Source organism: Mirounga angustirostris, unplaced genomic scaffold (genome assembly GCF_029215605.1).
Source record: "Mirounga angustirostris isolate CCGP_5_RB_7025 unplaced genomic scaffold, mMirAng1.0.hap1 SCAF_3, whole genome shotgun sequence".
NCBI classification, from domain to species: domain Eukaryota; kingdom Metazoa; phylum Chordata; class Mammalia; order Carnivora; family Phocidae; genus Mirounga; species Mirounga angustirostris.
Genome location: NW_026991711.1, coordinates 60,223,505 through 60,250,871, shown reverse-complemented (window position 1 = coordinate 60,250,871; position 27,367 = coordinate 60,223,505). Strand labels below are relative to the sequence as shown.

The following is a 27,367-nucleotide window of genomic DNA, read 5'->3' as shown; positions in this document are numbered from 1 at the left end:
CTCCTAGGGAGTCATGGGGCATTCAGCCCCTCCCAGAACACTGGGCTTGCTCCGCTGCTGTCTGTTAACTTTGTGTCAGGGACACTGCAGGGACGATGGGACAGCCCATGTGGAAATCCCTGCAGAGAACATTTGACTGGGGGAGCTTCAGGCTCACGAGCAGCTCTTGGAACATCATAGATCGTTTTTTTTTTTTTAAGATTTTATTTATTTATTTGAGAGAGAGAGCCAGCTCACGAGCTGGGAGGGAAGGGCAGAGGGAGAGGAAGAAGCAGACTCCCTGCTGAGCAGGGAGCCTGACCAAGAGGATGCAAGGATTTGGGACTCAATCCCCGAGATCATGACCTGATCCGAAGGCAGACGCTTAACTGACTGAGCCACACACAGGCTTAAGAGCAGCCTTGGAGGAAAAACTGCCAATAAAGTCAAAGTTAATTTTTTTGTTTTTTTTTGCAATCAGGCAGAAATATTATTAAAAAAAAAATGAAGCAACACCTTTCTAGTGGTATGTTGGTAAGCCAATTCCTTGGAGGGGCGGATAAAAAGCCCTAATTTGTAGTGTTTGCCAGTTTCTGTGGTGTAAATATTTCCACTCTGGCCGGTTGGGAAGATACGTACAGACTGACTATGTGTACCTCATAAGCCAGTATGGGCCTAGCTCACCACGCACATTACCTTTATGCAGAAATGAAAGAGCTGTTCATGTCTCCAAACAGAATCCTTGTTTGCAAAGTTCCACAATTGTGTCAATACTGTCACTTGTCCAATTGATAGAGGTTGGTGATCATTTTCTAACTAACAACAAAGAAAATTGTTGTTCCAGCTACTATTGCTCCTAACAAAACTCTAAAACATAATGGTCTCAAAAACCTGTTTTATTACGCTCACAGATTTTTGTGGGTCAGGAATTTGGACAGGGGAGATCGGTGGATGGCTTATCTCTGCTATATGATGGGAACCTCAATTAGGAAGACTCAAAGGCCAGGGTTGGTAACTGGAGGACTGGAATCATCTAGAAGCCTTTCTCAAATGTCTGGTGGCTGATACTGGCTTTTATCTGTTACTGCAGCTGAGGCTATATTGGCCAGAACATCTATGTGTGGCCTCTCCATGTGTCTGCTTGGGCATTCTCATAAAATGATAGCTAGGTTCCTAGAGCAAGCATTCCAGCAGAACCAGATGAAAGCTGTTATTGCCTTTTATGAGGGAGCCTTGTTTCTTATTTGTTTCTTTCTTCAAGGGAATTTGTGAGACACAATGTTATTGCTAAAATTATAAGCCCATCCAGCTTCAAGGGGAGGGAATATAGATCCTACCTCTCAATAAGAGGATTATCAAAGACACATTTCAAGAAGAGTATGTGGGATAGGAGGTATTCTTATGGCTATTTTTGGAAAATATATTGTGTCAGAATTGGCATTTAGGGAACTCTTCAGAGAAGTAGATGGGAATGACTCCCATCCAGTTCTTTCCCCAACCTCCCTTGAAACTTTCATCCTTCAGGGAGACATCTAAGAGCTCTGTTAACTATCCGTTTTCTTGACATGTTCCAGACACTCTGTTCTAGACTCGATCACCAAAAAACAGTGTGAGGGGACTTTCTTAGCTTAAGAAATCAAAAGAACCATATTAATCTCTCCAACAAAAATTTATCAGCACCTGCTATGTGCCTGGCACCGAGCTGGATACTTGGGAGAATAGGCAGATATGGTCCTGCTCTCTAGGTGCTTGCCTCCTAAAGGAGGAGACAAACAATAAAGTAACAAATAAATAAGCAAAATATTGATATCTTGTACCAAGTACTAAAAAGACAATAAATAGGGTCCGTGATTGAGAATGATTGGCAAGGTGCTTATGTTAGAGAAAGCAAGTCTAAAGTCCCCAAGGTAGGAAGGATGAAGTGTATTCTAGAGGCATAGTGAGAAAGGGGGAGTCAGCTATGACCAAGGGGCTGAGTAGAGATAACATTGTGGGGCCATCAGCCCAAAGTTGGCATTTAACACTGTGGGGAAGTAAAAGATGACCCATGAGAGAGTCCGGGGGACAGGGTTGGGAAGACTGGGTGCACAGAGGAACACCCCATTTGGAAGTCTGGTGGGGCAAAACAGAAGAGGAGGTAGAGAGGGAGGGCAACGATGGAACAGGGCAACTAGAAAGCACAAGAGACAAATGCTATAGCAGGGAAAGCTTGAAGAATGCAGGAGAAGCTGCCTGCCGAACTCGGTTGATAGGCTGAGGAAGAAGGGATCAAACAAGAGTCACCAGGGTGGAGAACAGGAGGGTTATTGCTGTTGATCAGAGTTGTTTCAGGGGAGTGGAGAAACCAAAAGCTCCATTGGAGGGAGAGATGAAGAGGTGGAGGCAACATTTGTGGTTAAATCTCTTGAACATTTTGCTAGAAGGAAAAAAAGAGAAATGGAGCATTAACATTTTCTAAAGTAAGTTCTTCTGAACACTGGTTATATTCTGTCCTAGTTCATTCGGGCTGTTGTAACAACATACCATAGAAGATGGGCTGGGTGGCTTGTGACCAACACAGGTTTATTTCTCACAGTCCTGGGGGCTGGAAGTCCAAGATCAAGGTTTTGGCATGGTCGGGTTCCTGTGAGAGCCCTCTTCTAGGTTGCAGACTGCCACCTTCTCATGCTTTTCTCATGTGGTGGAAAAAGTGAGAGAGAGCTCTCTGGGTCCCTTCTATGATGGTACTAATCCCATCTACGAGGGCTCCACCTTAGGACCTTAACACCCCCCAAAGACTCTACCTCCCAATACCATCACAGTGGGGGTTAGGATTTCAACATAGGAATTTTGGGGGACACAGACATTCAGTCCACTGCATATGAAGTATTAACTGGTTTAATGCAAATGAAAAGTTTTGGAAAACTTAGCTTTAAACAAGTCTTTACTGCCTATCCTTATAGAACTTTGGTAAGCTAATGTGCATTATGAATTTTCCTCCTCGTTCCATTATGGAAAGCTTTTTTATCTGTAAAGATTTTTAATGTTTTCTTTTTAAATTTTTTAATTATATTTTTTATTTCAAAATTTTAAATTTTTTTAAATTTAAAAATGTAATTTTAATTATATCTTGCAGGACTGATAGGACGCACTATAGGAAATATTGAGTTTACCTTTCTTTTTTTCCTTAGGTTTTATAGAAGGAGGATATAAGAAAATCTTACTAAGTGTGCATTTCTATATCCTTTGCAGAATAATAGTAAACAAATTATCAGTTGAGTTAGTCAATGTGCCTTATATAAAGAACTTTGTGACAAATTCCCCCTATGAATCAACACCAGGAAAAATAAATTGCTTCTCTGAATGAACTGGGGCAGTTGAAAATACCAATCAGTGAATCAGGGATGAATCACAGCATTCTAGAACTAAAAATGACCTTAAGCTAACCTAGTGAATCCCACTACTTTTGCAGAGGAGAACACAGACCCAGAGATGTTGAAGAAGATGCCTTGGACCCCTCAGCAGTAATCTCTCTCCCCAGCCCAAGTCCTTTCGTGCAAATGCTAGGAGATGTTCCTTCACCACACTGAGCTCCCAGGAGTCTTGGCCGTAAATCTTGTCCTCAACCACAGTAACCAATTTACCCCAACTACCTGATAACATCAACTATCCTCTCTTAAATTGTGATTGTTTTTTTCTTACTATTTTTAAAGAGTATGCTTTATCTGGCTTCTAGTTAACAGTTCCAGATAGTCTTAGAATGCATAATCCTAAATTTTGTTAATTTTTAAAAAAAATAAAGTACACAGAGAAATTTATAGATTTCATGTGTTTGGAACCTGGAAAGTATTTTCCTGTGTAAGCCACGTTAAACATGGTGGTTAGTTTCTACCACCAAAATCCTTAAACTGTAATGGAGCTGAAGTTTATTCATCTGTTCCCCCTTGGGTTGGTCCATTATTGCTCTATGCGGGCTTGTCTGATAAACCTTTATTCTTGCCTATTAGGGCTGAACCTTCTGATGGAAGCACAAGTGAGCACAAAGGACCCCTCTATGGGTCACACTCCAGCAGGGCAAGCTAAGGTTTGTACATTCTTGCTGACCCTCCTTCACTTATATTGTTTTAAGGCATATTAATTTGTATAAAATAACCTGTTCTGCCATAAACCACCATTAACAACCACAGTGTTTTGATTTGATGTTTAAATGATATTTTTGGAGTGAAATTGTCTTTATGATTCAGTATGCTATACCACGGGCTGGTTATGTTAACAAAATACAGTCATTACCTGAAAAAAAAGTATAGAATGTAACAGAAGAAGAAGTATGTAGTAAGAAAATCTCAACATACATTAAATTGGAGTTTAAAAAAGAGTAGAGAGAAAGAAGAAGAAGCAGTATTTGAAGAGACAACGACTATTTTCCAGAGCTATGGAAGGACACCAATCACATATTTAAGAAGTTGTATGATTTCCAAGAAGAAAAGTAAAAATGATGCACCATGGTGAAAATTCAGGAAACTACAGACAAAGGGGATACCTTAAAAGCAATCAAAGAAAAAAGACCTATTACTTTTAAAGAACTGGACAGCAGTATTTTTGATGAGCAATAAAAGAAGTCATAAAGCTGTGAACTTACTTCCTCAATGAATTAAAAAAAAAAAGCCTAGATGTCCATATCTAGGTAAAATATCCATAAAGAAGGAGGCTCAATAAAGATAAGCTCAAACACAAAAAAAAGTTTACTAGCAGCCTTACAGATAACATAGTCAATACATATTTTGTATGTTATATGTATTATATACTGTATTCTTACAATAGGGTAAGCTAGAGAAAAGAAAATGTTACTAAGAAAACCACAAGGAAGAGAAAATACATTTACAGCACTGTACTGTATTGAAAAAAATCTGTGTGTGGGGTACCTGGGTGGCTCATTCATTAAGTGTCTGCCTTCGGCTCAGGTCATGATCCCAGGGTCCTGGGATCGAGTCCTACATGGGGCTCCCTGCTCAGTGGGAAGCCTGTTTCTCCCTCTTCCACTCCTTCTGCTTGTGTTCCCTCTCTCGCTGTATCTCTCTCTGTCAAATAAATAAAATCTTAAAAAAAAAATCTGTGTGTAAGTGGACTCACACAATTCAAATCCATGTTGTTCAAGGGTCAACTGTATTATATTCTTTTTTTTTGAAGATTTATTTATCTTTTTGAGAGAGAGAGAGTGCATGCGCACACACATGGTGGGGGGCAGAGGGAGTGGACGAGAGAATCTCAAGCAGACTCTGCACTGAGCGTGGTGTCTGAGGCAGGGCTTGATCTCAGGACCCTGAGATCATGACCTAAGCTGAAACCAAGAGTTGGATGCTCAACTGACTGCACCACCCAGGCATCCCTATTTCTTTTCTCTTAGTCATTATACTAGAAACTACAGCATGCATTGTTACTTTACCGAAGTCTAATAAATACTTTTCATCTCCTCTTGGCTAATATAAGGACATTGGAATACTTTAAATACATTCACACCCCATCTGACTTACATGCTAGTATTGTTGAGTGAGGAGGGTGGAGCCTTCTTTGGGAAGGTCTGGACTTTGGAGAATGGTAATATTGTGCCATATGTGATGAGACCTTTCTGTGTGATTCCACAAAATCTTTAGCAACAACCTCAGAAACCATGACATTCGTAAGTAATTTGATTTCCTATGAAAACTACAGTAAGGCTGAGTTCATGTTCTGATTGATTTCACCTGAATCAAGGTCAACAGCATGGATGAGGAAATACAAGTCTGACCAATAAGCAAATTTTGATCAGACAGTGGGAATTTGGCCTTCAGGGTGTCAGAAATGGACAATTCCTGATGATGGCCTCTTCCAAGGTTAAATCATGGGAGAGATTATTGAAAGGATGTGGCAGCAATTTCTGGACGTGAGGAAGTGAAGACACAGGGGCAGACTTCATTCATAACAACACTCATGTTCTGATTATCATTGCTTACTCTTTACGGCTGTCATTATAACAAGCCAATCACTTTTTTGTATGTATTTTCAATCTACAGCATCTATATGACATCAAAATATCCAGATGAAAAGTGAAAAATTGAGGATCATCAGACGGTGGTTTGAGTAACACCAAGCATCTGGCAGTGGGAAGATAAAATGTCACAATGATTGATGAATCACCTTTATCCAGACATTTTGAAGTCAAATTGGAATGGCCAGAAAATGGATATTGACAGACAATTTCCTAGAAATGAAATTTAGAACTTGGAATAGGTCATTGCATCTAGCCTGAGAACCTACAGAAAATGGGGTCTCCATATTTGTTAAAATTAAAGCTGGCCAGCAAGATGAAAGGCAAGAGCCTGGGAAGTCTGTCAAAGGAAAGATTTTGAAAATTTAGTAGCAGAAGATGAAAGACAATGTCATGGCTAAGATAAAATAGCCTCGGAAGTAGAACCTACAAGGGAAGCAAAGGTCAAGAAACACAAAAAGATAAAGCTCAGGATGCTTTAGTGGTTTAGGCCGACAGGGAATATACTTCTGAAAATAAATGGAACGAGACATTAAAGAGGACCTTTACAAAGTTTAAAGCCTTTTCTTACCTGTGGTCTCGGATAGGATTTAAATTTTGTTGGAGCAAGGTCCAGATGAAGAATAAATCAAATTTAAGTGTACTACGTAATGTTGTTAATTAAGTAGAAGTCAGAATTTTTGATAATAGGAATGGAGAAGAGAGGGAACAGTTCTGTTGACCACGTTCTGTAGATACTTCTTAGATGCTAATGTGCACAGAATCACGTGGGGATCTTTGTTGTAGATTTTGATTCAATGTGTTTGCCATGGAGCCCAAGGTTTCGCATTTCTAGAAGCTCTCAGGTGACGCCAGTAGAGCAGGTCCTCGGACCACACTGTGAGTGATAGGCTATAGAGCAGAGGTTCCCCACCTGGATTCCCAAGAAATCTCCCCAGGTAATACTGATATGCAGCGGGCGCTTGGAACCAAAGCTTTTGAAAAACTTGAAGATCAGTTAATACAAGAACTGAAGGAATCAGGACAGTCATAAAGCTTCTTCAAAGATGAAGCTTCCCAGCAGCATGTGAAAAAAAAATATTGTAGATGTTTGTATGAACTATCTAAAACAGCCATCGGAAATGTGGAGAGGGGCTGGTGTATGTTTTTAATAAACCATACAGTGTTTGCTTTGAAGATGGTAAAGGCCTGGAGTGGATAAAAGAGGAGAGATGAAATAAGTAAGTCTGTAGCCACATTTACACTTTTGTAACTTCTTTATACTTTTTAACTGTTTGGATAATAAACGTGGCCAGTGGCTTCTTGTGTTTAAAGAGCCAGGAATGGAGACAGGGAAAGAGAGAGAGAGAGTATCTGAGCACATGTGTGTATGAATGTGCATGTGTGTGAATGTTGTGTGTAAATGATGTGTGTGTGTGTTTGCATTTAGTCAGAGAAGCCCTAAGTTTACTGGGAACCCAGAGCTGAGAAATGCTGACACCCTGCAAGGGTGTCATACCTCGTATTACATTCAGGTGGTGAAAATATAATGCTCTTCACACACCTACCCTCTTCCAAATTCACCAGACTCTTCTAATTTTTGTAGCCGCCCTTACCTCTTCAGGACTCGACAAGATTCAGTCTCTGCTACATCCAATTTTGTCCCTTTTAGTGGAACATAATTAGATGCAAATATAAATCACAACTATTGTCAGAATTCAAATGGGTTCTGATGAGAATTAATATTTTCCATTCATAGAAGTACTAATTCAGAACACACAATAAGGCAGAAATTCAGAATTAGGCAGAAACCACTCATTTCTCAAGCAGAAATAGCTATATTATAGTCATCTTATAGAGATTAGAATTTTGCAATCGAGATATCAGAGCTTTATGCTATAAATGATTTCTTATCCTCCTTCTCAAATCTTACCCTTCATGACAATTGAATAAATGAATATGTGACAGAATTAATTGAATGCTATTATCTCTACTTTAGAGTTTTAATTTCAGATCTTGTCTCATTAACACAATTATCCAGGAAAGCATTATGTCAAACAAACACACAACTGTGATGTACTGTATATATTAATCAGAATTCTTGGTTTGCAAGCGACAAACTCAACTCACACTGAAATCAAAGGAAAATGAACATATTGATTCATGTAACTGCAAAATTGAAGTGCACATTAGGTACATTTGGACCCAAAGAGTTGATTTTTCAATCTTTTTCTCTGTCTTCTTCTTCTGTTTCCTTTAAGTGTTGGCTGTATTCTTCCTGTAGCAGGTAGCTTTTCCAATCAAGGAAGGTGTCTCAAAGCAGCTTGAATTTTTTTTTCTTTCAACTAACATCTTTTTTGTTTTGTTTTGTTTTTTATTTAAATTCAATTAGCCAACATCATTAGTTTTTGATGTAGTGTTCAATGATTCATTTGTTGCGTATAACACCTACTGTTCATCACAACCTCCTTAATGCCCATCACCCAGTTACCCCAACCCCCCACCCACCTCCCCTCCAGCAACCCTTAGTTTGTTTCCCAGAGTCAAGAGTCTCTCATGGTTTGTCTCCCTTTCTGATTTCTTTCCATTCAGTTTTCCCTCTCTTCCCCTGTGATCCTCTGCACTCTTCCTTATGTTCCACATATGATAATTTTCTTTCTCTGCTTGACTTATTTCACTTATTATCACTTAGCATAATCCCCTCCAGTTCCATCCATGTTAATGCAAATGGTGGGTATTCATCCTTTCTGATGGCTGAGTAATATTCCATTGTATATATGAACCACATCTTCTTTATCCATCTGTTGAACGGCATCTCGGCTCCTTCCACAGTTTGGCTATTGTGGACATTGAAAACAGCTTGAACTTACAGACTTTAGCACTCAAGTTCCCAGAAGAAGAGAAAGAAACTTTTTCCATATCCATGGCACAAAAATCCTTGGGAAGATTGTGATTCCACCTGATATGTAAGCTCTGAAACCATCATTACGGCCATAGGGCTGGAGCCTTCTAATTGTCCTCACTTGGGTCACATGCCCATCCCTGGCACTAATGTGTGGTCAGCACTGTCCCCACCTTGACAACCTTGATTGTAAGAATGTTTCCCCTGAAGGAAGGAGTGATAGGCAGGTTGATAATGTATTTCCACTCCGTTATGAGCCTAGCTTGAATGGTAGGTAAGTTGAGACTCATGCAGCTGCTGCCAAAGACAGGAAGAGAAGTACCTGGAAGGGGCCTAGGGAAGGTTAAAGGACAAGACTTATCAAGGACAGAAGAGTCTCAAATTAGCTATTAATCATAGTAAGATTTCTATCTAATGGTAGTAGACTTCAGAAAAGCTATCAAGGCTATAGTGACTATTTTGAAAAATAAAATTGTCTGGCCACAGTAGGCCTTCTTAGGAGGTTTAACAAGCCTCACAGCATGTATTAATGGGGTGCATGGGTGACTCAGTCAGTTAAGTGACCGACTCTTGATTTCGGCTCAGGTCATGATCTCAGGGTCATGAGATTGAGCCCCACGTCATGTTCCCGTGGAGTCTGCCTGAGATTCGCTCTCTCCCTCTCCCTCTGCCCCCCCTCCACTCACTCTCTCACTCTCATTCTCTAAATAAATAAATAAAATCTTTAAAAAGAAAGCATGTATTATTAAATGCAGGAATAGTTCATAATGATGTGTGATATTAGATCTAAAATTGACCTTACATATCTTTAAAGCACGATTATCATGACTGTGTGTTCTGTCAGGAGCTCAGCTGAGCTTGGGAGAGCTGAGCTGTCAGGTGTCGAGCAGCCGACTAAAGCCACAAGCTAAAATAACAGTAACAGGGAAGGCTTTAAACACTCACTGTGATGGTATAAGCAAGAGGCCCAACTTGGACAAAGCACCGACTCCCCTTTTTCCCTTTTTCCCATGGAATGGTGCTCCTGGCAAGGTTCGGGTGGATCAATGCAGACATGGGGGGTCGTCTCACTGATGAGGGGGGCCTGAACACAAGGCTCTTGCAGTTTAATGACTACTGTAGGTTTTATGGATCATCTGTAAATGTGATCTGTCTCATGTTTCATCTAGGGGCCGGAAGGAGGGGAAGATGGAGGGCTAGAAGTGGAAAAGTACCCGGAACTGAGGCAGCGTGGGGACAAAGGTCTTCAAGGTTTCCAGTAAGGTGACCTCCAAATCAAGGTCCCTGGGCTAGGAATGCAGATATGTAGAAGAGTGTGGTTAACCCCGGGGAGCTTGAATCCTTCCTGCAACTTCCTGCAGAGCCGGTGGAGGCCTGGCTGAACCCCAGGGCTGTGTGGGTGGGGCCGCTTCCCCCAGGAGGCCTGCCAGGTAAAGCCTCTGTAATTGCTTCTGGCTAGGCCTCAACAATGCACAGAGGTTTTTAGCCAGGAGCCCAACTCCTCAAATTCGCTTCTATTAAGTAGTATCAAGGGTAGAGTCTTGGTAGCATTTTAACATAAGATGACAAAACAAAAACAATGTAGTTTTTCTTCTGGCTCATTCTTATCACGGTAGGGAAATGAAGTGAGAATTGACCATAAACGAGGCATTGTTACTTCCATGACTCCTGGTCCTGGGGGGTTTTTGTGTGCTCTGCAGAATAACAAGAATTCAAAATCCTGCGGGGTTAAATGGACCTATAGATCTCATTTTACACAAACTTTTTTTAAGATTTTATTTATTTATTTGAGAGAGAGCACGAGCAGGGGCGAGAGGCAGAGGGAGAAGCAGACTCCTCGTTGAGCGGGGAGCCCGGATGACGTGGGGCTCATTCTGGGACCCTTGGGAGCATGACCTGAGCTAAAGGCAGACGCTTAACCAACTGAACCACCCAGGCGCCCCTACACACACTTTTAATATGAATACATCATCCATCCCCAAGTGGTCATCCCACTTGTGACTAAAACCCAGTGCCAAGAATCTTGTACTTTTTTAAAGTAAATCATCACATTTTCTCAGACGTGGATGGTCAGAAAATTCTTTTGAGACAGAATGTGTCTCCCTGTCTCTTTACCCACTGATCTTGGGATCTTGTTGAACAACTATGTTCCCTTTTTCAACAGGCTATTCTGCAGATGTTTGAAGATAATGGTCACACGTCTTTCAGACTAGTCTTTCCAGAGCAAACAGTGTTCGTTTGCTTCATCCCTTGTATAATATGGTTTTGAGAAGCTCCACTCTGCCCATCCTGTCTGAGCAAGCTTGCCTGCCGATGTCCTTGTGCTTACCACCATTCAAACAGTGTGGAGAACATAACTTCTCTTGTTTTAGATTTTGTATTTTTATTAATGTAGCCAAAGACGAAGTTCACTCCTAGGAATGGTTTTATCACAGCACATGCTGAACTCCCAAGTTCTTTTCTTTTTTTTTGAAAACTCCCAAGTTCTTTTCATGCCAAGTTTACACCTCCTTTATTTCTACTTGTTCAGTTGGCTTTGGACTCAAAGTTGTAGTGTAAAAATGCAACCTAATATATTTCCCAATTTGACATTTATCATATGGTCCCCATGCCTGTCTTAATAGCACGATAGGCAAGCAGTAAAGAATAGTGACTAATGCGTAGACTTAAAAAAAACCTATATATTTTTAAATAAACCTGATGCAAAAGAAGCTGCAAAACAAATGTTTGCTTAATAAGTTATAAGGGAAACAATCAGGTCCAGAAATAGAACTTTGTCAGTCACTCCAGAAGCCCCTCCAATGCGGCCAATCCAAGTCTCAACACCTGTCTCCCCTGATCAGATATGACTATATAAATATGAACTAATCCAGTAATCAATGATTTGAGTCATTTAAATATTTTCATTGTACAGATCCATCAGTAGACATTATAGTTTAGTGTTACCCATTTAAAAAAATTATGACTAAGTCTTTCTTAATCTCTAGATTTCCCCCCCCATCTCTTTATTTCTCTTAAAAGTTGTCTGTTGCACTTGACCTGAAGAGTTACCTACAGTGTGGAATTTTTCATTACATAATCATCGTGCAATTCAACATGTCCCTCTGTCCTTTGTATTTCTTGCCGGTTTGTGGTTCGATCTAAAGTCTTGACCAGACTCATGTTTCATCCTTATGGCAAGACGACAGGTGGTGCTGTGCTCTTTTTTTTTTTCTTCCAGCTTTATTGAGATATAATTAATATATAACATTGTATAACTTCCAGGTGTACATGTTTTTTCCCATAAATTAAATTTTTTATTTTAGTATAATTGACACAAGATGTTATATTAGTTCCAGGTGTACAACATAGTGATTCAAGTTCTCTATATGTTATGCTATGCCCACCACAAGTGTAGTTACCATCTATCATAAGGTGTCCAACATGCTGACTGGAAATACTTATATACTGCAAAGTGATTACTGCTATAGCTTCAGCTAACACCCAATTCATGTAACATAATTACTATTTTTGTGTGTGTGGTGAGGACACTTGAGATCTACTTTGGTAGCAACTTTCAAGTATATCATACATATTATTAACTATAATCGCTATGCTCTACATTAGATCCCCAGAACTTTTTCATCCTATAACTGGTACTCTTTGGATGGTACTGTGCTCTAGCACAAGGAAGCACATCATATCTGGTCATTTTTTTGTGTGATGTTAGCAGCTGATGCTTAATGCCTAGATCCATTAATTCACTGGGATTTGGAGATAGTGGTATTTCTATCACTTCTTGCAAATTATTTATAATAGAACTCTGGAGACACTTCGCTCATTTACAATTTGCTTATTGAGTGATATAATTCATATAGAAAGACAGGATGAATATTTTATCTTTCCTTTTGGTTACTAGCTTTGAAGGTGATAAATTGGTTTCCTGTCATTCTTTGAAGGTAAACAATTCGATTTTTAAAATATCATTGCGAACCTGTTGGTTTAATGGACTTAATCATTTCAATGATCCCTTTAAAACTCACATTGGTTCTCTTTGGCTGGCAAGAGCCTCTTCAGGTTGGTTTCTGAGTATTTTTGACATAGCCCTCATGGTCTTTGATAGCTTCCTTGCTGTCTGGTATTCTAGGTTCATCTTGTTCCTACCCTAGACCTAGAACCAGTCATTTTCTCCAATAAATTCTAGGCTCTTTTGGTGGAAAGGGTATTTCAAGACCATAATCTAGGTACTGTAGGATAAACAATGATGTGCGAGAGAACTCACAAGTCAAAATGAAGATGGATCATCCAAAAGAACTCCTTTATATTGAAGTTTATATGAATTCCTAACCTCTGTGTGGGATTTACTGAATATATATAAAGAATGAATTGGAGATACTGATTATGAGATGAAGATTATTTCCATGTCACCAAGAAGTTACCCATTTAAAAAGCAATCAAAGTTAATAGTTACACATTTTAGAAATGTTTGTCATTTGTTCATTCATTAATTCAATAGGCATTTATTAGCCACCTATTGTGTGCCAAAAGGTCAGAAGAGAGCATTAAACCTGAAGATATATCTATGAAGTCTCCGGCATGTAGAGAGTAAGATATAATACTGTTCAGAGAGAGTTTATAGAGCAAGAAGGGAAGGGATGCAAGCTTCAGTGAACATCAACACTTGAGAGAATGAGCAGTTAGGAGGAGCCGGCAAAGAAGACTGAAAGTCTTGGCCAGAGAGAAGGGAGCAGGGGAGCATAGTACCATAGAAGCCTGGTGGAGAGAGCTTTTCTGGTAAGTGTCAAATTCTGTTAAGGATTCAGTCAAGATGAGTATTAAAAAGTGTCCACTAGATTTAGCATTAAGGACATCACTGGTGACTTTGGTTGAAGCATCCTTGAATGAACCTCTCTTGTGGGGAGACTCTGGCATCTACATTTTGACACATTTCACAGATGGTATGAGAGCTACTGGTCTAGCGTTTTCACATGATTCCTCCTCTGGAGGATGGAGCTATATATGATCTAGATAAATTCAGTGTATTATGTATTAAATTAAAAATTAATAACAAATGTTCCTAGTATTGGCTTTTTGGAGAGTGAAACAGATACTACCTATGAAATCACAACTGCCTAATAAAGTATTGATTATTAATTAGGTTGCCAGGGCTGGGTGTCAGTGCTAAGAAAAATTTGCCTCGGCCTCACTATTGCACATGACAGCCAGATGTAGATATAAATATATATTATTATGTATATGTATATATGATTATTATATGTAAGTTACATGATATGTATTATAAGTATATATGTGCATTACATAATATGGATTATTGTGTATACATATAAATGGTTATCATATTATTCTGGTTTACAGATTCATCATGCCCAAATATGGATATTGTGAACTATTTATCATAGTCATATTCTCATAATCGCCCTGAGGCATTAATCCTTGAACTCTGGATACCTTTTGGAAGGCTCCCCTCCTTTACCATTACCATATAGATGGCCAGGGAGCCATCCTCTTGTTTGTTTTTGTTTTTATCTCTTTCTTATATGAGTACTCTGCTATGGAAACCCCAACACTGAAGGTTCTTGGGACATGATTACAGATATCATTTAAAATTGTATTGACAAAGAACAAACTGATGGGTCCCAGAGGGGAATGAGTGAAACAGGCGATGCAGAGTGTTGAACCACTATATTGTGCACCAGAGACTAACGCAACACTGTATGTTAACTATGCTGAATTTAAAGCAAAATAAAATTTAAAAAACCGAATAAAATAAAATTGTATTGATAAGTGGAAAAATATAGCAGTCATAAAATCCTGTTTCAGTACAAGGTGCATGCTTTCTAAGTAATTTAATTTTCAGTCCTTTCAGTGCAGTTTCTCGTTCTTTCTTTTTTTTTTTTTTTAAAGATTTTATTTATTTATTTGAGAGAGAGAATGAGATAGAGAGAGCATGAGAGGGGGGAGGGTCAGAGGGAGAAGCAGACTCCCCGCAGAGCAGGGAGCCCGATGCGGGACTCGATCCCGGGACTCCAGGATCATGACCTGAGCCGAAGGCAGTCGCCTAACCAACTGAGCCATCCAGGCGCCCAGTTTCTCGTTATTTCTACTCGTTTCAGCGGGACACAGGGTTGGCTTCAGTCATGAGTGGATATGGAAATGTAAGTGAGTGTAGTTCTTTCCCAATCTCGTATTCATAAAAGATGCCTTTTATTTTATTTTATTTTTTATTTATTTATTTTTTTTAGAGAGGTGGGGGAGGGGCAGAAAGAAAGAGAGAGACTCTTAAACAGGCTCCACTCTGAGCATAGAGCCCAATTCAGGGCTCAATCTCATGACCCTGGGATCATAACCTGAGCCAAAATAAAAAACTGACTGAACCACCCAGGCGTCCCAAAAGATGCATTTTAGCATCTCCCATATTTCAACCGAAGCAAAGCCAGTTGATTGGACGTGTTTTTATGGGTGACCCTTCCCCTCCTCATTGTGCTTAGGTCTTGAGCATTCAAACTCAGTCAAACTCTGTGTTTTTAGTAAGGATGGCAGGGTTGCTGATTGAGGAGTCAACTGCCTTTGGGCAAGAAGATGAACAGTTCAGGAACAAGGACTCAGACAGATGCGTTGGGCACAATCTTCTGTTGGAAGGTGATTTAGTTTTATACAACAATCTGAACATGACTTGGGTTTAAAATGAAGATCATAAATGGACATTTAGAGAGGCTTTAAAAGAAGTCGGCACTGTGTGACAGAGACCTCACTGCCTGAGTGACAATAATAGTCTTTACTGGCTCCCTTAAAAGCAGATAGCATTGAGTTATACTGGGCTTTCAGCCCTATAAGCCTCCATAACCTCAGGCTCATCATTCCTCTGGGCCACTCTCTCACCTGTGAAGAGGAAATCTCCATCATGGCTCACACATTTTTGGTTACTCTGAAGATTGGGGGTAGTAACCAAAACATTTTTCAGAGAGGCCACAATGGTCCTTGACGAATTAAAAAAATCAGGAGGTGAGAACCCTTTCTTGTCCTCACAACCAGAATTCAGCTGCAGGGTAGGCCAAAAGAAAACACGGGTCCCAAGGATGGAGTTGTCTCCTGAACTGAATCAGTAGACAATTCTGCTGAGAGAATAGGCATTCTGAGCCAGTGTTTGGGAAGATGTCCAATAATAATAATGGCAACATCAAGGATACTAACAGTTACCATTTATTAAGCACATTCCAAGTACTAAAGTGCTTTACAGAAATCACCTCTAATCCTCTCAACAAGAAGTACGTTAGTTTTCACTAATACTTTCTGGACACAGAAACAAACTCAGGGGGTTAAACAAATTCTCCAGAATCGTACTACGGGTGTGAATGCTAAGCTAAGTCTTCCTGGCACAAAAACTCAGGTTCTTAACCACTTCTGTATTCTGTCAGGATAAAGAATACTAGCCTCTACTTACTGAATTAATATCAAGCAGTACATATACGGGCATTGCTGCTGGTTTGGCCGAGTAGTAATAACTCCGTCCCCATTTTATAGAAGGTGTAACAAAGGCTCAGAAAGGATTAATAATTTGCCAAAAGTCACACAGCTAGTAGGCTGGAGGATTTGAATTCAACTCAATTCAATTCAAATCTGAAGGATTTGTAGGTCTGTAGGCTTTCAGACTCATACTTTTCCCACCAAGCCACACTGACTTCTAGGGCCAAGAACTTTCCTCGGTATGAAGAGAAGAAGTGCGCTCAGTGAGGGCAGAGTTTCCCTGATCTTCCAGATGGAGCTGGAATTAAATGTCAACTTTATTTATCTAGGAAAATTTATACAAAAAAAAAAAAAAGAAAGAAAGAAAAAAATGTAGCATATGTCCTTGGAAATAGAATGCCTTGGGCTTAATGTATCCCTCGTGAATGCAGAATTTATCAGCCAAGACAGATGGCTGGTCTTGTAGAGTCAGAGAGTGCAGGGAATTTTGAAAGTCCAGCATCATTCAAGGCATGGGAAGTCAATTCTAGGGGCAAAATTTCACAGCTTGTGAAGGGAACATTTGGAGGAGTGATGGAGAAGGCAACTTGCCTTCAGAAATGACAGGTAGCTGTGTGATTTCAGGATGTTGGTATGTGTCCTATATTCCTGATATGAGTCTACTGCATTTTAATGAAACTGTAGGGTGGTCCTTGGGTTGGATCGATGGTCTCTTTGCTGCTTGATTTGGTGTGGACACTCAGTGAATCAAGGGCTGCATCAGAAGCCTGACCTCTCCCCGAAAGGCACACATTTCTATCTAGGAATAGCTTGTGGCATTCTGATTACACCACAGAGAAGTAGTCAGGATAAGGGGAGGGCAAGTAAAATAGACCCCTTAGAGTGGAAGCAACTTTGTGAAAGGAAGACATTTTCCTGAATGTATTGCCTCTTTTTCAAAAAGCACTGAAAGAACTCCGATGCCCATGACTACCCTTTCATTACTTGCTATTCAGGAAGAGAGCAAGCAGTGGACTGGAAGAAATCACTGTTACTTAGCTTCTCACCTGGAAGTTAACTAATAAGGCAAGTGAGTGCCATTTTGTGGGAGTTCTAGAATTTTGAGGGTGCCACACAGGGTAGATATGAGTACTACCTTGTTCCTGAACTGTTCAGGAACCCGGTAGTACCGGAACTGGTCAAAGTTCCGGATGAGAGCAGAAGAGAGATATGGGCTAATGAGTGATGGGTATAATTTAAAAATAGGATTGCTTGTTTTCTTGCTATTGAGTTGATGAGTTCTTTAAATAATTTGGATATTAATCCCTTATCAGATGTATGGTTTGCAGATATTTTCTCCCATTCGGTGGGTTATCTTTTCACTTTGTTGATCGTTTTCTTTGCTGTGTAGAAGCTTTCTAGTTTGATGTGGTCCCATTTGTTTATTTTTGTTTTTGTTGCCTCTCCTTTTTGGTGTCATATTCATGAAATCATTGCCAAAACCGATGTTATCAAGATTTCCCCCATGTTTTCTTTTCAGAGTTTTACAGTTTTGGATCTCAGGTTGAAGTCTTTACTCCATTTTGAGTTGACTTTTGGGTATGGTATGAGATACAGATCCAATTTCATTCTGGTACATGTGGATATACAGTTTTTCCAGCACCATTTGTTGAAGAGACTATTCTTCCCCATAGTGTATTTTTGGCACTGTTGTTGAAAATTAGTTGACCATATATGTGTGGGTTTATTTCTAGGCTCTCTATTCTGTTGCATAGTAATAAAGCTAACTAATGAGGTGAGATACACTAAAAACTACAAAACACTGATGAAAGAAATTAAATGAGACAGAAACAAATGGAAAACCCATCTTGTGTTCATGGACTGGAAGGCTTAGTATTGTTAAGATGTCCATACTACCCAAAGCTATCCACAGATTCAAAGCAATTCCTATCAAAATTCCAAAGACATTTTGCAAGGATAGGAAAAACAATTCTACAATTTATATGGAACCACAAAAGACCACAAATAGCCAAATCAATCCTAAGAAAGAAGAACAAAGCTGGAGGCATCACACTCCTGATTCAAAATATATTATGAAGCTACAGAAGTCAGAGTAGTATGGTGCTGTAATAAATACAGGCATATAGACCCATGGAAAGCCCTTTTAGTTTAATGGAGCAATGTAGAAGAAGCTCACACCATTTCCACTTACCTCCCCGTCATCAGAACTCTGTTACATGACTATACCATGTTGCCAGGAAGGCTGGAAAATGTGACCTTGATTTTGGGAAACCATTTGTTCAGCTAAAATTGAGAGAGAAGAGAGAATGGTTACTAGGGGAAAACTAGCAATCTTTGGCATATACAACTATCAGAGAATGTGAAACTATTCATCTGATTTAAGTAACTGATAATCTACACAAATATTACCCTTCTTACTAATTGAACCTCCCAAAAGAAACTCTGTTTCTGGTCCATGAAACAGAGTTAACAAATGATAATTAATATGTACAAGATGTCAGTCAGAGCATCTGGTACATGGTAGTGGTCAACAATGAAGGGTCCCTTTCTTTTCCCCTTTCTAGGAAATACATAACTCTGAAAATTCTTTTAGGACAGCTGCGTGGTACAGCTAGCTGAAGGCCTAGAACCCAGATTTGTTCATGGGAATGTCCTCTTCTGGCTGGACATACATGCTGAGAGACAGCAGCTGGAAAGCTTAAGATAAATGATTTTGAAAGTTTCTCTCTGAGCATACAGAGCTCACAGAGATTAAAAAGAGAAGGCAGCAGGGGGCACCTGGGTGGCTCAGTCATTAAGCATCTGCCTTCGGCTCAGGTCATGATCCCAGGGTCCTGGGATCGAGCCCCGCATCGGACTCCCTGCTCCGTGGGAAGCCTGCTTCTCCCTCTCACACTCCCCCTGCTTGTGTTCCCTCTCTCACTGTCTCTCTCTCTCTGTCAAATAAATAAATAAAATCTTAAAAAAAAAAAAAAAAAAGAGAAGGCAGCAGGATGTACAGTATATCCAAAGCCTGGTAATCAAGTTAGAAAAGTGTGTTTCTTCTAACATACTGGGTGGAATCAGAAACCTCTGGTGTTGATTAGTGGAGGCCCAATCAAGCAACAATGCCTTAGATAACAGAGATAGCCACCCAGAAGATTAAAAATAAAGGGAGCTTTGAGACTTTCTAAATCATGAAAATGGAATTTAAAGACCATTTGTCACGTCCCTGCTATTTTGCCTCACAAGCAGACTTGCAGTCCCCACGAGCAAGGCTGTGCCTCTGCCCTGTGCAGCAAACGGACCCCCTTCTTGCCCTGGTCTTCAGTGACTAACTCCTTAGGCTTTGTTTCAAGGAGGGATTGGGGAAATTACCTAGAGTCATGGGTTTTATAACTATTGCCTCTAGACACATATCGAAACAGGGCTTTTCAGCTTTAGAGGGTGCTTTTGTATACTTTCTTCTAGAAATCTACTCTTTCCTCTGACTTGCCCAAAGACGCACAATGCCCAGGTCACCCTCCCCTTCCTTCCCAGAGAAGTGTATGTGAAAGCATGTGTGTGTGTGCGTGTGCGTGCGCACGTGTGTTTGCAATGCCTCTGAGGTTCAAACGCAACCAGCTCCTGGTTTGGCTTTATCATACAGATAATTTCAAGTCCTCCTTGATTTTTTTGAACAACCTTTTTAAATGTTTGCTATTTCAAAGTCAAAAAATGCTGGAAAGAACAGTGTTTTATCTACATTCCAGCTCCTCTACCTTCTAGCTTTCTATCTTTTTTTTAAAAGATTTTTATTCATTTATTTGAGTGAGAGAGAGAGAGTGAGAGAGAGAGCATGAGAGGAGAGAGGGTCAGAGGGAGAAGCAGGCTCCCCGCTGAGCAGGGAGCCCAATGCGGGACTCGATCCCAGGATTCTGGGATCACGACCTGAGCTGAAGGCAGTCGCCTAACCAACTGAGCCACCCCGGCGCCCATCTACTTTCTAGCTTTCTGAACTTGGACAAACAATGTAGCTTCTCTGTGTCACAGTCCTGCATTTGAACCCTGCCACCAGAGTGTAAGTTCCAATTAAAGCAGACATATTTTCCTCTTTGGATTACTGACATATCCCTTATAGTTCTAGTTAAATGGAAATAATAATTCTGTCTCATGGGATTATTATGAAGATTAAAAACATATGTATGCAAAGCACCTGGTCCTGAGTATGGCTCTTAGTCCTTGTCTAATGATGACTGTCATTATTATTTGGGAGTATAATGCTGTGCTGATTAAAAAGATGGCTTAAATACCATTTTATATCTAATTTTTTAGAAACTACGATTACTTATTGCCATTGGGAAGATAGTGCAGAATCTGTCCTCATTTTCTATCTGTGACCACTATACGTAACACATTGCATTAGCATCCCATTGAAGTTGCTCCTGCCAAGGCAACGACTTCCATGTGCCAAACCAATGGCACGTCCTCAGTCAGTTCTTACTTCACATAACTTATCCACACCACTGAGGTAGTTGGTCACTCTTCCTAAAATGCTTTCTTCTCTTGGTGTCCAGGATACCCACACTTCCTTGAGTTTTCTCCCTGGTTGCTCCTTCTTGGTGTTCTTGGTGTTCTTTGCTTGTTCATGTTCTTCCCAAGCTATTGAGTTGACTGTCTCAGGTGCCCGTCCTTGGAATCCAGTTCTCTCTGTCTGTATCCTCTCCCTGCGTTGGTCAGGGCCTTGACAGGAAAATCTAGGTCATTTCAGATCTTAACGATGGGACTTTTTGGGAGGATGTGAACACAGTTTAGGAACATCAACAATCAATCATCACTATTTTGGAGTTAGAAACAGTGGGGAACCTGAGGGGCTAGAAGCAGGAGTAGTTACCAGGACACAGGAAGGACAGCTGAGTGAGTGGGCTGACTGATGGGAGCTAGGGCCTTGGATACATGTGAAAGGATGGGTTGGGGGACAGGTGGGAGAACAGGTGGAAGGATTGTTCCAGATTAAAAGAGACTGAGACAGTATAACAATTGAATGCGTGAGCATTAATGGGATTCTGGATTTTTAAAAGTTAGCTCTAAAGAATTTTTATTAAGATAATTAGTGAAACTTGAATATAGATTGCTTAATAGTTGATATTATTGAAGCAAGATTAAATTTTAGGGGTATGATTTCTTAAAAAAACACATTTTGTCTGCTAAACACAGGCCAAACTTGGCTCTTGCGTGGTCTGAGTTCTTTCTGCCCCCCTTGGTCTTTGATGATAGAAGAGCCGGTACACATTTTGATAAATAATATAATGCAGCAAACCACGAGGATCAGAACCCTAATGTTTATGAGGTTCCAAGCCTTTGCTGACCATCTAGTCTTCCTGTTCCCAGCCATCTCAATTACATTTTTAAAGGGGCTCTGGCTGGTAAGCTCAAGAAGGCAAGGCTCTTTGCCTGTTTTATTCATTGCTATACAATAAACACCTAGAATAGTGGCACATAGTAAGTGCTAAATAAATATTTGTTGGCGAAATGAATTAGATATGGGAAGCCAATTGATATTGGCATATTGTTTTTGATATTGAATAGCAGGGTGGGACCACTTATTAATTCTACTTATTTATAAATTATCCAATGAGTTTTCTTTGTGGGCAATCAGATTGACTGTGAGAAAGGACGTTTTGGTTTTTTGTTTCCAATCCTTGCAGATTTTATTTATTTTTCTTACTATGCTGGCAGGATCTCCAATACAATGTTGACTAGAACTGCTGGACACAGGCTTCCTTGCCCTGTTCCTTACTACAGAGAGAATGCCTCTAGTTAAGAAGAGCACTCTGTGGGATTTTAGTAGATACTTTAAAAAAAAAACCAATTTAAGGAATTTCCTTTTAGTTTGTTAAAAGTTATTATTATTATTATCATCATTATTATCATTCATGGGTGTTCTCACTCATTTTACATCTGCCATTTTGAGGGATATTCTTCCAATGCCATTAAGAGTTCGTTTGCTTTCCAGTGCCTCGGAGTCAAATTCACAATTTCTCATTAGTTTTCAATGAGGGAGGCTCATTTCCTGCTTTATCTTTTTGTGCACCATAAAGCCTGTCAATATGGAGAAGCAAATCAAAGTTTTAAATTTTGGCATTGTGTCAACCCAGTCTTAATGTCACACTGTATTACATATGAGTTGCCAGGAATGAGACATTCCATGCTGAATAAAATGCATAAAAATGTGAAATATACATTGCATATTCCAAGTCAGCTGGTTTATGGTGAGTGAGACCCCATGTCCTTAGGATCGTTTCTCTTTCATTTCACGTGCCAGTGTGTTGCATTGTTAATTACCGTAGCCTTGAGATCTCGGCACAACGGGATAACAATGACAGCCACAAAAATTCAGGGAGAGAGAGAGAGAGATTGATTTTTTTGGAAAGTCAATAAAAATTCAACTATAATCTATTTCCTGAAGTGGGGGGGTGGTCAGCAAGCCAGTCTCTCCCTGGGGCTAGAGGAAGCTTAAGAGCTCTCAAAGAAGGGTTTCAGAATTCTCTGGACTCAGCTCTCTTTCATTCCTTGTCCTTCTACACCCCCCCCCCCCCGCCGTCCCTGTCCTTCCAGTACTTGTCTTGACATCTGTTTTTTTCATCACTGTCAGTGAAAACAAGTGTGGTACTGTCTGAAATCCATGAAAAGCAACCTCCTGGGAAGAAAATATAAATCAGAGGTGTGTGAATCATCGCCTCCAAGAGTTGGCATACTGTTGACTTGCATGAGAGGCTGCATTTTCATTTAATGCTGAAAATCGGCTTTTATGTGTATGATTGGCGGTGGGGAGGGTTAGAAATATACGACACAATGATCTCAGTGACTCAGAACTGGCCAAAGTGTGTGTGCGGGGAGAGAGAGATGGGTGGATTCATTCTGGCATCCGATCGGTCCCTGAGAACAGTAAGCAAATGAAAAGGGAGCCAGCTTATCAGCATACGGACACGCCATGAAAGCCCCCTTAAATATTTCCCAGTTCCGTACGCCGAGGGGACTGAGGAGGAAAGCCGGTGTCATAGGAAAAACTTATCTGCCTGAATATTCTGTTTAATGAGCAGATTTGTTCATTTTCTGGGGAACGCTATCATTTTGTCTCTATCACACGAAAAGAACTGGCTGGTGCAATCAATTCCAGAGAACACCCATCAATTCAGTTAAACAACCAGTGGGGAGGAAAACCACCCAGAAATCAATAACAGTTGTTTCATTGAATTGATGGGTTACTTCGAGTCATTCCGATCCATCTGTCGGTGTGTGTGTTCAGCTGCTGCCACGTCTGCGAAGCGCTGTGCGGGAACTTCGGGCCGGGGCCGACCCTGCTGGAAGGCCTAGAAGGTGCGAGGTGACAGAGAAGCAGGCTCGCCATGGCCAGTGGGTGTGTCTTTGGCCAGGAACGACCTTGCTGTTCGTGGTCACCCCGTCCTCATTGTGGGCAGTTTGCCCCTAGTGAGCACTGCGGCGAAGGATCTCAACAGCGACCACTTGTTGAGTGCCTCCTGTAAAAGCGGCCCGTTACCAACACTCTTACTTACCTCTGACAAAGCAGCAGGGTGGGAATTGTCCTCTCACCCTGCTCTTTTCTTGCTTAAAGATTTTAGAGCAGTCATTTACGTGGTTAGCCAGCAGTGAGAGGCGGAGGCAGGACTGGAATCTATCCGTGGCCATTGCCAAAGCCAAAGTTCTTTTCAGGATACCATCTGCCTCTATGCACAGCATAGTGACCAAGAACAGAGGTTCTGAAACCTGTTGGAGATGGGTTCAAATCCTGGCACTTCTTGCTGTGGGACCTTGGGCAATTTACTTGGCTTTTCTGAAGCTCAGTTTTCCCATCTGCAAAATGGGGCTAATACCTATTCATTGAAAGAATGGATCTAAAGTCCATTGCATAAGGACTGGGTCATAATAAATGTGGAAAAGGTTGTTTTTTTTCTTAGTCATTATTCTCAATAATATTAGTAAAGGTAGTGACATGAGATTGTCTTGAGCTCCTGTTATGGCTAAAGCCTTCCTCTTTCCTCGTCCTTGCCACCTGCAAATCCTTGGCAAGGTCTTTGTGAGAGGCATAACACGGGTGTCAATATTTAATTGCTGACTTCTGAATTTTAGTGAACATTTATTAGCCCATCACTCACTGAAGCTTCTACTAAGCCTGCTTTATTCCTTCAACAGTTTAAAAATGCCAGTTAGTTGCTCACTCACCTGCCCAGAGGCAGGCAGGAAGTGCCCACGAAAATACTGGCAGTAAAAATCCCCAAATCTCATTTCTCTGAAGTTCAAGAACAGACAAAAGTAACCTAAGGCAATAGAGGTCAGACTTGTGGTTACCTCTGGCAGGGGTGGGGGCGGGGTGGGGAATTGATGGAGAAGAGGCAGGGGGAGCCTTTGGGAGTGCTGGAAATGTTCTATAGCCGGATCTAGACATATGCACACATCACATTTCAGTTTTCACTTACGATCGTGCCCTTTACTGTTTGTGTGCGCTTCCTCAATTAAGGAGAATTTACAACCTAACTGTGCAAAATGCACCACCCGAAGTGTCAGTAAGCAGAATGTGATGATCAAACTGTACTCACCCACCTATGGCACTGGTAGCAATTGAATTGAGTACTCCCTTACGATGGAGGGGACCAGCCTAATTAAGAGTCGGCCTTGGCAGGTAATTACACTGTGGAAAATGTGAACACACCGAACACTCACGGTGCAGGGGAGCCGAATGCCATTCAGATTCACTGGTGCTCTCTAACAACAATAATAACTACCTTTGGTCATACCTATTTTGAGCTAAGGGTAGGTACGTTCATTTTTTCTCTAGTCTTTACGATCACCTTTTAAGGTAAGGTGTCTTTTGTTCCATTTTATGACTGAATTTATAATTTAAAGAGAACTTATAACAAGTAAGTAGTGAAGCCAGATTTTAACCCGGGTCTGTCTGGCCTTTTGGTTAGGAGCATAGGCTCTGGAGCAGAGGGCCTGGATTTGGAGTCCCAGCTCTGCATTTCCTAGCCCTGTAACCTTGGGCAAGTTCCTTGAGCCAAGAGCTGTAAATGGACCAGCAGTTATTCTGTTGCATGATGCAATGTCCCAAAAGTGGAAGGGCCAAATCCAGTGATTTTTCTGAGATATAAAGTAAAATGATCAGGCTACCTAAACTATGTTCGCCCTCTGTCTCCCCTCCTACAGGTTAAATAGCAAAAAGTCCTAAGTATCTGGTAGGCTCATCTGCTTACCTCTTTCTTCAGGTGAACTCCTGCGTCACGCAGGGCAGCTGGTGGGGTTGAGGCCCCTTGTCGCTTCAGCTTTCTGAGTACGCCGTGATTATCCTCAAGGTGACCTATGAGGAAATGTTCTAGACTTGCGGGTGATCCCTCCGTTCACGTTGGACACCAAGGAGTCAGGAAGATGATGCAATAAGGGTTTTTCCAGTTTGTCCATCCCAGGTTGTCCGCCTGGATCTCCAACCCCATTCCCACCCCGATTCCGGGAATTGTCCCCTCCCAGATCCACGTGGTGACTGGGAAGGTCACCTGTTACTGGCCTAATTAGAGCCACTTCCCCAGAAGTCGGGATTTAGAAATAAGAAATGTCAGCCTAGCTGGTCCTTTTAATGGAAGAGATTGAAGTTGAAAAGTGTGGGCAGCCCTTTTCCACCTTGTCTTCGAGAACATATACTGAGAAAGGAAGTGTGCAGCGAGAGGGAGAGGTGATGCAGACGCTCAGATGAGAGCAGAGACCGAGAAAGGCTTGTCACTCCGGGACCTGAGACCCGCCGGGAGACCACGCGCATGCTCATCTGTAAATTACCCCTCCCACTCCAGCTGCCCCCCCTGGATTTCCACCACCTGTAGCTGAAGAGTCCAAACAAACACACCTGGGCGGAATAATTAAGAGGAATGAAATTTACTCCGTTGAGTTTTTCTAAGAAGCCTTTCCTGACTCCCCTGAACTGAGTTCGTGCCTGCCTCATACCTGACATTTCCCTGGCACCATGGATTTAGTTTGTCTTAGCCCCAGCCACAGTCTTTTTAAGTTTAAATGGCCTGCATTAAAAATGCATTTGTCTGTAAAATCCTTATGGAGTTTCCAAAACGCAGTCCTTTGATTTGCAATCTCTAGATTTTTGTCTTATCCATGTAGTTTTTGCATTATTTGTTTATATTTTTAATATTTAATGTAGATTTAGTTTATATTTATTTATATGTACATGAATTTCTTTTTTAACTGAGCCTCATCCTAAGAAATATTTAAGAATCAGGGCGCCTGGGTGGCTCAGTCGTTAAGCGTCTGCCTTTGGCTCAGGTCATGATCCCAGGGTCCTGGGATCGAGCCCCGCATCGGGCTCCCTGCTGAGCGGGAAGCCTGCTTCTCCCTCTCCCACTCCCCCCTGCTTGTGTTCCCTCTCTCGCTATGTCTCTCTCTGTCAAAAAAAAAAAAAAAAAAAAAAAATCTTAAAAAAAAAAGAAATATTTAAGAATCAAAGGTCTGATGTATTAGATATATGTTTTTAAACATACATTAAAGTGAATATGCACTTACTTAAAAGATATTTATGTGCCACCTGAAATCATCTCATGCACCACTTTGGAAACTCCCCAACTAGTCCATAAGCCCATTGAAGGCAGGGACGATGACCCATGCACGGCCCACTCCCCACCCCTGGGCCTGGGGCTCCACACTTCTCTTTTACAGAACTTGGCATAATAAATGGTCAAATGTGCGACTAGTTACTGTCTGCCTTGCCTGTCAGACCCTTGTCTGCTTCATTTACTGCTCTGTCCTCAGCGTCCCCAACTAGGTCTGGCTCCTGGCTGACGTTTAACGTAGATGTATTCAATGAACGCAAACAGTGATAAAGGACAACCAGTTCCAGAATGTTCTGCAGCCACCGGTGTCAATACCTGCTGCTGCTGACTGGTGGTGACGCTTGGGGCAAACACTCTCAGTCAGTGCCTTGTTCCATGGGGATGGTCACACTAGCAGGTCCTGAATTTACAGTCTTCAGTCTTCAGTTTTGATGGCTGATTGGGAGCAGTCCCCTG

The 27,367-nt window shown here is 41.0% G+C and overlaps 1 long non-coding RNA gene across 1 annotated transcript in view; it reads right to left on the bottom strand.

Moving 5' to 3' along the window:
• The window catches only part of LOC135363750 (uncharacterized), a 32,161-nt gene extending 11,136 nt beyond the window's left edge, over positions 1-21,025 (bottom strand). The window contains exons 1-2 of the long non-coding RNA XR_010409806.1: positions 20,873-21,025; positions 18,520-18,611 (exon numbers count right to left, since the gene is read on the bottom strand). This is a non-coding gene — a long non-coding RNA (uncharacterized LOC135363750). The remainder of the gene's footprint in view (positions 1-18,519; positions 18,612-20,872) is intronic.
• Positions 21,026-27,367: the final 6,342 nt, after the last annotated feature.